Consider the following 10,463-nt stretch of genomic DNA (forward strand, 5'->3'; position numbering starts at 1 on the left):
CACTTTTAAGTACATGAGAGAGGGAAGAATCTTTCCAGTTTGCGTTGCCTTGTTTTGTCCATCCTTCCCGCCTTTGAACATGAGAGGATTTCAGCATTCATTAAAACCGCGACACAGACTGGCTGAAACACGAGCAGGGCAGCATATAGAGTAAAAGGCAGTTATATTACAATGACCTTTCACGATTATCTTGTACTCTGTCACAAGTTAAATGAGGTCATTACCGATGTTGCTTGCATTCCTCTTCCTTGGCCCATGACTTCAAAGACTAATGGGCCCCTTTTGTCACTGAGCTCTTGTCAAAACGTTCAGTCCAATCAGGCCCCTAATAACCGCGCGCGGGGTAACATTCACAGATGAAAAGAACATGCAGACACATGCCTTATACATAATTAATCCTTCCAATGAACTTCATGAATTTCAAAATTACACAAAATGGAACAAATCCAACAGATAGTCTCCTGTGGGCATATGAGGTCACGTATCCTGCTAGGAGGGCGAGAAAGCGCTGTTGTAACGTGGATACCCAGCAATGACTCACACAACTTCATTAACTGAATTATTTTCTCTTCTTGCTGTCATCTCCGCAGCTAACCTGAGGTCTGACAATGTCCATCAAGACACCGAGATACCCGTGTCTCCTATCAGCAAATGAGTGCCCTGGAATCCAAAGAAGTCCTGGCCTTGCTGCATCAAGGCAGCAAATTCTGTGTCTAGCCCAGTCGAGTTATTCACACAATCCAGAAATCCGATTTCTATCCAGAAAGCTTGACCCCAACAAATAACAGTATTGGGAGTAGGGGTGGGCTGGAGGGGAGGGTTCGTTCTTGGAAACATGTAAAAGTAGCGGCTGACAATTTTCTTTCTAATGAAACGTTTGCCTAATTCGGGCCTGGCAAGGCCATGCACATGTGGCAGCCACATCAAAGGCGCGGGCGCTGGCACCGGAGCTCGCGGCCTGGAGGGGTTTTCTGCGCCACTCCAGGCCAGCTGGGCATTTAAACCCAGACCCACGGCCAAGCGCTGCTCAGCATTGCGTTAACTAGCAGATACGCTGAATTTGTTCAGAAACAACAACGTGAACCTGGTCTTTTAATAACAACCTTGGTATTTTCCACCTTAATTCCGCATTTATCTCGCCACGCGTTATTGCTGGTGGGCGTGGAAACATGCCAAACGTATCAAAACGAATATTTTGCATTTAGCTTTCCCAAATTTTATAGAATTTGTTAGGGAAAAAAATATAGTTTTCTTTCTTCATTAGTAGATAAAAAAGTTCTAGAAATCTGTATATTTTCAGTGTAGGAAAACATCATTCTCCATCCAGCTCTGTGCATGTCTTAAAACCAATAGACATGCACAAGTGTGAGGCAAAATCAAACAAAACATGTAAAGGGGGGGGGCTTTATATATATATATATATATATATATATATATATATACACATACAAACAAAAACAACAACGAAACAAACAACACAACAACCAAAGTAGAAAGACAGTCACAAAACCAGCTTTACACACATGCATGGGAATTTCAGAAGCTGAATTTCTTGTAGGCAAAATAGAAGGAATTGATTTTTGAGACAGATTATCATAGAAAAGGAAGACTCAAAAGATCAGCAAGTTCTTCCCCTTGCACAACATTTGGATAAATATTTCAAGACCACTCCTGATTGATTTCAATCTAATTTGTTGCTAAAAATGTACAGTGAAGGAAATTCTAAGCCTCCTTGGATAGTGCTTCATAACTTTCATCATTTAATTTTTTCTAATATCTTACATAAATCAACTTGCAACTTTGCAGTAATTGAATCCAATTACTTTTTTACCTATTCCATCTGACACAGAGAAAAACATCAGTGTTTTCTTTATGAGAACTTCTTTCATACAGCAAAAGTAACCACCTCTTAAGCTCCACAAGTATGTACCAGAGTAAGGTGTCTTTTTCGCAGCTATGTACCATAACTGACTCATCTTCAGCCTGAAAACTATTACAAATTTCACATCCCTTTCTGCATTTCCATTAATCTGCCAGGTAGTCATGCATGTTGCTTCTCTAAGCATGACACTTTACTGAATTTCAGTGTCTTAGTTTTAAATATTTCTTCTAATCATCAGAAAGTTTTGAATTCCAGCATCACACTAAAGGACAGCTGAGGTGCTTCCCATTTCTTTGAACATCTCATACTTCATCTTTTAAATACATAATCCGAGATACTAATAACAATACTAATAACTAATGCTGACCCTATGTGAGCCAAACAGTCTGCTACAGAAGCATCCCTTTGATATGCCCTCCAAGTCTGACATCACACCTTTTTTAATGATTTAATGTTGCTTCTGTGTCCCATTCCAGTAGCAGAATGTCTACAAAGCTGTCATAAAATGTAAGGTCCATTCTTGAAGGAGAGATATTGGAACTTCAGCATGGCAAGAGGCTGAGATAAAAGCATTCTCTTGGAAAGATGATTTTGCAGAGAGACAGCAATGGCAGATAACTTTCTCCAAAACCGAATATATGCTTCCATTCCTAATAGAAATCACAGGAATTGGGTTTGGTATGCACAAACCAGTTAAAACTATATATTTTGCCCTCAACAGTTAGAAGGACAGAACTATAATCTGAAGTAACCACATATACATTTGCCCTGCAGCAATGGTATGTCAGTACAAGAGCCTGCAAACCAGTGGTTTATAGTAGTCTGCACTTCAGTTTCTCATTGGTTAGATCAGATTGAGACAAATAAATTCAGAAAATAAAAAGCAAAATACATAAAACTGCAGCAGCATAGAGGTGAACACACTCCATAGTTAATGGATTTGTCACCACTGTAAGTAAAAAACCAAAAGTCTGCTGCTACTACATTTTGAGAAATAAGATTATAAAATTGACTCCAACGGGCTATAACACTTCTCTAAAAAAAGAGATGTTTTCAAAACAATATCCACCCGTTGTGGAAAGGAGATAGAAGGTCACAATCCTCCCAGAGGAGCCATAAACAGCCAAGATAAGGGCCGGGAATTTGCTGAAAGCGTGTTCTCGTGCTCAGCCCGACAGCCTGTTCTACTTGTTGTCCTCTCCTGCAGATGTAACCTTGAAGGACACAATCATGTGCTGCTGACTCATGGCAATGCTTATGAAAAATAAACAGAGTTGTTGGTTTTTTTTCTCCTCTACATCTTGCACTTTATCAATCATCTGCTTTAATTCATACAGAAACTCCTGATCAGTTGCTGGGATAATACAAGGACAAGTCTGTACTCCAGTGGTATATACAACAGATGCCTGAGCCTCACATCCTCAAGCATTTTCCTTGATTTATAGGGAGATACTTGAACACTTCAACAGGAGATCAGCATCGTCCGTGGGCATCTTCCAAAGCATCTCAACCAAATCCCTCACCTTGGCGGTACATATAAACTCCACTCTAAACACAGATTGGAAATTTTAGAACAAGCAATGTGTCATCATGAGGTCGGGGTAGCAGAAGAGATGAACAAATCACTGCAGATGAAAATTCTGGGGGGTTGTGGAGTCTCCTACTCTGGAGACATTCAGAGCCCGCCTGGACACCTTCCTGTGTAACCTCATCTGAGTGTTCCTGCTCCAACAGGGGGATTGCACTGGATGAGCTTTTGAGGTCCCTTCCAATCCCTAATATTCTGTGATTCTGTGTGATTCTGTGAGGTCCAACAGTAAGGTAACATTTAATAGCTATGCTGAAAAGATCAAGAAAAAAAAAGCATCTCTTAACAGCTTGAACATGGATACCTTGACTTCAGTAGCTATCATTTTTAGGACAAAATTGGTACAATTCTTAAAAACCTTACTTTCAGAGATTTTAAAAGCTGAAGTCAGGCCAAGATGAATGACTAAATGTTAAAATTCAATTTTAAAAGCAGATTTTGAACACCAAGAGTAATTTTCTGAGGAGCTGCATGTAGAACTTAGACCACATTCTCTCCAGAAACAGATTTACCCTTCTGCTCTCCCTCTTTTGTTAATCTCTAAGGTTAAGCAAGGAGGAGGAATTAGCCCCAAGGTTTCCCCAGAGACCCTTACAAATTGCATACCAGGGGACCTCAGGAGACTTGTCTGTAAGGAGAATGCCAAGATTCATCTCAAAAGTATAATAATTTCAAAAGACTTTTATGGGGGCCATAAACAAAACATGCCACTATATACAAGGATTTTCCAGCACTAGTCCCGTGCCTGTTCTCCACCCACAGATTCTCATTAAAATCTCAGGAGCCTGTAGAGGAGACAGTGGCTATTAGGCAACTATGCAGTAGCTTTTTGTACTATGTTTATTTTGGGTGGAAAAGGCCATGTCATACAAGCAGTGACAAAATTACAATCCGAAAGTTTTGTCAGTACAACTGTTCTTACACTAGTGACTCTTTCTGGAATAGACAAATTGGCCAAAAATCACAACACATCCCATCTGTGCCCATCGTATCCCTATTAGCACATGTCAGCTCTGTAGCGCAGGCTCCGTTGGCTGAAATACAAACATAGGTTTTCTTTTACAGAACACAACCCTGATACAAACCCGCAATCAGCTTAGAAATAAGAAACTGCAGAGAGAGGGATTAAATAAAAAAAAAGGTAAAATTAACCCCCGAAGTATCTAGTGCTCTTTGTTTCTTTTAATTTCCCTAACAGTACCAGATAAACTTTGGGAGTAGCTACAGGGAAAAAAGGTAGAGACTAAAAGCCTCCCAGTTTAAATTGTCAACATCTTGATACCTCTGGCAGAGATATGACATTTGCAGAGCCCAAAAACTGGAGGTCATTCAGTTGGAAGCTTTTGCATGTGAGAAAATTCTTCTCCACACTTCTATTTGAGAAAAAAATATGTGACTATTTATTTTATTTAAGAGTAGGGCTTAGCTTTATCTTCCAGGCTAAGTACCAGGCTCCTCATCAAGTTGCGCCTCTCAGAGTTCCTCCTGCAATTACAGTTAAATCAGACACTGTTCCCTCTGTGTCCCCAATGTTGAAAGAACAACTTAGTTAAACTGCTTCAATAATCCACTCCAGTCATCAAAGAATGTCCAATTGCAGTAAAAGCCAAGACCCTTCATGACGGCACCAGCCACAAAGTCAGGAGTTAATGTGCGTTATACATTTCTGGCTGCCCCCTTTCCACTGAATGGTAGAAGGGAGGAGAAGATGACTTGGGGCACCTCTTTAATTCACTAGCACCCCTGGGGCTTTAGAGTCTTCCTTGATTCTACCCAAGTTCCGCCTTGCGGTGCCATTCGTGCCCACATGGAAGAGTGGCTGTGCTGTACAGGGGCAGAGCAAGATCAGAGCCTGCAAAGGGATGGCCATGAACAGTGAGGTCAACTTCAGCTACCACAGGAACCAACCGGAGCAACGCCTTTCAGAGGGGTGAGGATGGCTGCTGGGCATGACGGGACGGTTGGGAAGAACCGCTCAAGGCTGCATGGAAGTGTAAGTGGTTGGGATTATGCAATCGGCGAAAAGGCAGATCAGTACATCCATAAACACCATTGAGGGGGGTCATCCCCATCCCTGCTGTGCAGCCGACACCAGAGTGCCCATGCACCCAAGATGTGATGTCACAGCCCGTGTTCCATCTGCAGCGCTGGTGCTCGGCAACAACCACAACACAGCAACCCCCTCCAGAAGCAACCACAGCCTGTCTGCTCTCCCCTTCTTTCTTCTCGCTTGCCCTGCTACCAGTCCAGCCCTTGTCTCCCGTTCCCTCAGCCACTCAACCCAGCCCTTCGCACCTACACCCTTGCACCTCAGTCCCTTCTTTCTTCTCCTGCTGTGTTTTGTACGAGGAGACTGCTAGCACTAGAGGTATGGTCCCGCTCCATGGCTTTGGGCACCTCCACTGCCCGGCCAGGCTGGAGGAGGCACCGTGGGGAATGACATGGTTTGGGGAATCCACTCTGGGGAGCTCGGGGGACCAGGAGCTCCGCTCGTCTTCTCCACCCACCCCGGCAAGGCCACGGGCTGGGAGAAGCCCTTGTGGGCTGCTCATCCCCTGCTGAAATCGAGCATCCCTGCCTGGGGGACACGTCCCCATGGGAGCACAGGTCACCCCGGGCTCGTGCCGGAGGGATGCTCAGCGGGAGCTGCCCAGAGCCTGAGCCCGTGCCTCCTCTGCCCCTTTCCAGGCTGGAGCCAGGGCAGCCCAGCCCTGCCCGGGGAGCAGCGCAGAGACAGACCTCCCCACAGGGCAGGGACACAGCTGCTCACCCCTGCCCTTTCTGTTCCCACAGATCTGCAAGAACAAATTTGCTGCAGAAGATGCCAAAGTGCACAAAGCGCAGGATCAGCTGCCTACAGGTGCTGGCCCGTGGGTGCTGGTGGCCCAGGAGCTGCCCAAACTCCAGGCAGCTCCTGCTGGAGACATCCCCATGGGACCCATCACCCCACAGCTCTCCCTGGGCAGCAAGAGGGGTCAGGGGTGCTGAGACCCCCGTCCCACAGCTCTGCTGGGCTGCCCAGGGCAGGACCAACGCAATTTCTGCTTGGCTTTTGCCTTAGGATACACCACAATGTGCACAGCGCTGCATTATTAAAAGGAAGATACAGAAGATGGAGGTAGATTTGAAAGAGGAGGAGTACATGGAAGTGGATGAGGAGGTGGTGATCGAGGAAGAAATGGAAGTAGATGGAGAGATTGATGAAGAAATGGAGGTGGATGAAGAAATAGTAGAAGAAATGGAAGTGGACGGATAGGCGATAGGTTTATGATGGGCTTGGTCGGGTAGAGTGTAGAAGTGGGAGTTTTATAGTTCGTTACATTTAGTGTGTTGATTATATTTAGTTTGTAGTATTTCGGTGTTTTTTTCTGTATATCGTTTGTATTTCGGTTTTTTTTCTGTAAATAGTTTGTTGCAGTTCGATGTTTACTATTGTTCTTTTCTGTAAATATATTTATTCATGTTTTTTCAGACCTGTGTTCTCTGCCTTTTTCTGGTATTTGCCGAGTTGTGTTTTCCACTCGCTCTGGGTTCCTGGGGCTGGAGGTGGCTGGAGGGGCTGGGACGGCTGCCCCGGGGACAGGGGGTCCCTGTGCACAGAGGGGTCCCACTTGCAGAGCTCAGGGTACTGGGCACCAGTGGGGTTGGTTCATGGGCTGCTGGAGAGTGGTGTCCCCAACAGCAAAGCTGTCACCAGCAACGAGTGAGCTCCGACGTGACCAAGCCCTGCATTGATACCATCACAAGAAAAACAGAAGGCCTCATGGGCAACGTGGAGGTCACCTTGGGCATAGTGACCATGAAATGATTGAGTTTTCTGTTCTTGGAGAAGTTAGTAGGGTGCTCAGCAGAACTGCCACCTTGCACTTCCAAAGGGCAGACCTGGAGCTGTTCAGGACACTGGTTGGCAGAGTCCCTTGGGAAGCAGTCCTGAAGGACACAGCCGCCCAGGAACACTGGTCTCTCTTCCAGAAGGAAATCTTAGAGGCGCAGGAGCAGGGTGTCCCCATCTGCCCAGGGACGAGCCAGCGAGGAAGAAGTTCTGGCCTGGCTGAATAGAGAGCTGCAGCTGGAACTTGGGAATCAAAGGAGAATTGATAACCTTTGCAAGGAGGGGCAGGCTGCTCAAGAGGAATACAAGAATGAGGCAAAGTTATGCAGGAAAAAAATCAGAAAGGCCAAAGACCAGCCAGAGCTGAGCCCGGACACCACTCTGAAAGGCAACAAGGAATATATCAGCGACAAAAGGAGGGCTAAGGAGAATCTCCAGTCCCTGATGGTGCCGGGGAAAACAGAGCAACAGAAGACGAGGGAAAAGCTGGGGTACTAAATGTCTTCTTTGCCACAGTCTTTCAGAGTTCAGAGGTACCCAGCCCCCTGAGACATGAGACAGGCTTGGGGTGCAGAATGAAGCCCCAATAATCCAAGAGGAAATGGTTAGTGACCTGCTACACCACTTGGACACCCACAAGTCCATGGGGTCAGATGGGGTACACCCAAGGGTCCTGATGGAGCTGGCCAAGGTGATCACTAAGCCACTTTGCACTATCTATCAGCAATCCTGGCTAACTGGGGAGGTCCCATTTCACGGGGAGCTGGCTAATGTGACGCTCATCTACAAGAAGAGCTGGAAGGAGGATCCGGGGAACTACAGGCATGTCAGTCTGGTCTCAGTGCCAGGGAAGGCCATGGAGCAGAACATCCTGAGTGATATCACACAGCACATACAAGAAAACCATGTGATCAGGCCCACTCTACATGGGTTTATGAAAGGCAGGTCCCGCTTCACCAACCTGATGTCCTCCTACAACAAGGTGACCCACCTAGGAGATGAGGGAAGGGCTCTGGATGTTGTGTAATTAGACTTCAGTAAAGCCTTTGACGCTGTATCCCACAGCATTCTCCTGGAGAAGCCGGCAGCTCCTGGCCTGCATGGGTGTACTCTTCAGTGGATAAAGAACTTCTCCCCAAGTAGCAAGAGACAGGACAAGAGGAAATGGCCTCATATTGTGCCAGGGGAGGTTAAGATTGGATATTAGGAAAAAGTCCTTCAAGGCCAGGGTGGTGATACAGTGGAACAGGCTGCCTAGGGAAGTGGTTGAGTCACCATCCCTGGAGGGGTTTAAAAGACGTCTAGATGAGGTCCTTAGGGACATGGGTTAGTGTCAGAGTTAGTTTAATGTTGGGCTCAACGATCCTGAGTGTCTCTTCCAAGCGACATGGTACTATGATTCTATGATGTGGGTTTTTATCATATACAAGCCCAGTCCAGTTCCCAGGAAGGCCAAGAAAAGGTCAACAAACTCCTTTGCAGCAAGTTAGTTTGTCAAACTCCATTCTCAGCAGCATGACTTTACATGTTAATGTCAGTGTTTGCCTCTGTGTCAATAGCCCCTATTGTGTGCATTTGTAATGCAAGATTTATGGTAAAGCCTGCAACATTTTTCAGGCATAATAAGCATTTATTCAGCATCCCAGGTCTATAAGCAGAGGCCTGACAAGTAATTATTGACACATTGTGCAGAAATAAAAGCGGTGGGCGAGCTGCTGTTGCGAATGGCAGCGTGGGTAGGGGGAAGGAGGGGCTGTGTCAAAGGAGTGACAGCCTTGGTGCCCAACATTGTCAAAGCCGACTTTGACTTGCAGTGTTCCGTGTGCCTGACTGTATTTGTGCTCCCTGTCACTTGGGTGCGACATGCCAAAACATGAGGAGTGCTCCTTTTCTCATGCTAATGCTTTGTCGTGACAGCTTTGTGATCCCCGGGGCTGTGTTAGCACTCAACAAGTCAAGGTGTGACAGGCAGCAGAGCCCTTTGTCAGCGAGCGCTGTGCTGCCCTCATCAAACATCGTATTTCTCCCCAGACTAAAACGGACCTAATGCCTGACAGAACACTAGCACCTTATTAGCATTACCGAGCAGATATCTGGGGATACTGACTGTACGCAGAGCCCTGAGCAACACGTTCCCTGGTTGCCTGCCACGCTAACTTACCTTATGGTGTTTGTCACAGAGCCTTGTGCTCCATTAGACGAGAAAGAGATGGAATTTGAAAAACCTATTCCCAAATCATTTCTCACTAGCTGCTCTTTCGGGGCTCAAAGCTGCTTTTCTCTGTTGCATGGGGAACAACTTGTTAGCTTCAAGCTAAGCCTCAGAAAGCCATGCAGCGGTTTTATGGTGTTTTAGCATAACTAGTAAACTCTGCTCGGGATTAATTCAGTCTCTGAACAGCACAAGGTATCACCAGACAGGATTAGGATGTATTAGCAAAGCAGTGAGAAGGAAGGTTACATGACGCCGACTTATGTTATACTTGGTCGTAAAACCAAAAGTCACATTAGCACCAAGTTCATCCAAAAAACCAAAGCAGCCCCAAACCTGTGTTTTATATGTGAAAGAAAGCTGGGCAGGAAAGGGCAGAGTTCAGGCTGCCTAGACTAAGCAACGAGTTGGCTTCATGGGATTTAGAGTTTGCAAATGGCTTGGAGAAGTATGTGAGCTTGGCTACTTACACGAAGTTTATTCAGATGATCCAAAACTCAACGATCAGCAAAGCTGGGCTAGGAAACTTGCCAGAGGAAGCTTTTTCACAAGATTTATGGTGCTTCCTACTTCTTGTTCCCAGGCATAACCAGGAAGTGAGCTGAGTAAAAATGGAAAATATTTTTTAGAAAAGTTATTAATCTCTTTTTCAAAGGTCAAAATAGTTCATGGTAAAAATTCTATGTCAACTTTCAGATCTTTTTTACTCTCTTATCCAAATTTTACCCAGCAGCTGAATGATAGATTATTAATCTCAAATGTTAAGGGTATTGATGAGAAAGACAAAGAACAAGTTAACTGCAACCTAAAATCAAAGCCATCATATTAGAAAGCACAGGCTACTTAATGTAATTATTTCTTAGCAGCAACACCACTGGGGATTAGAGATCCCATTACATTAGGCATCCCAAAGACAGAATGACAATCTGCTCCATACACCTTGGTCCAA

This window comes from Nesoenas mayeri (genome assembly GCF_963082525.1).
Source record: "Nesoenas mayeri genome assembly, chromosome: 16".
Lineage (NCBI taxonomy): Eukaryota > Metazoa > Chordata > Aves > Columbiformes > Columbidae > Nesoenas > Nesoenas mayeri.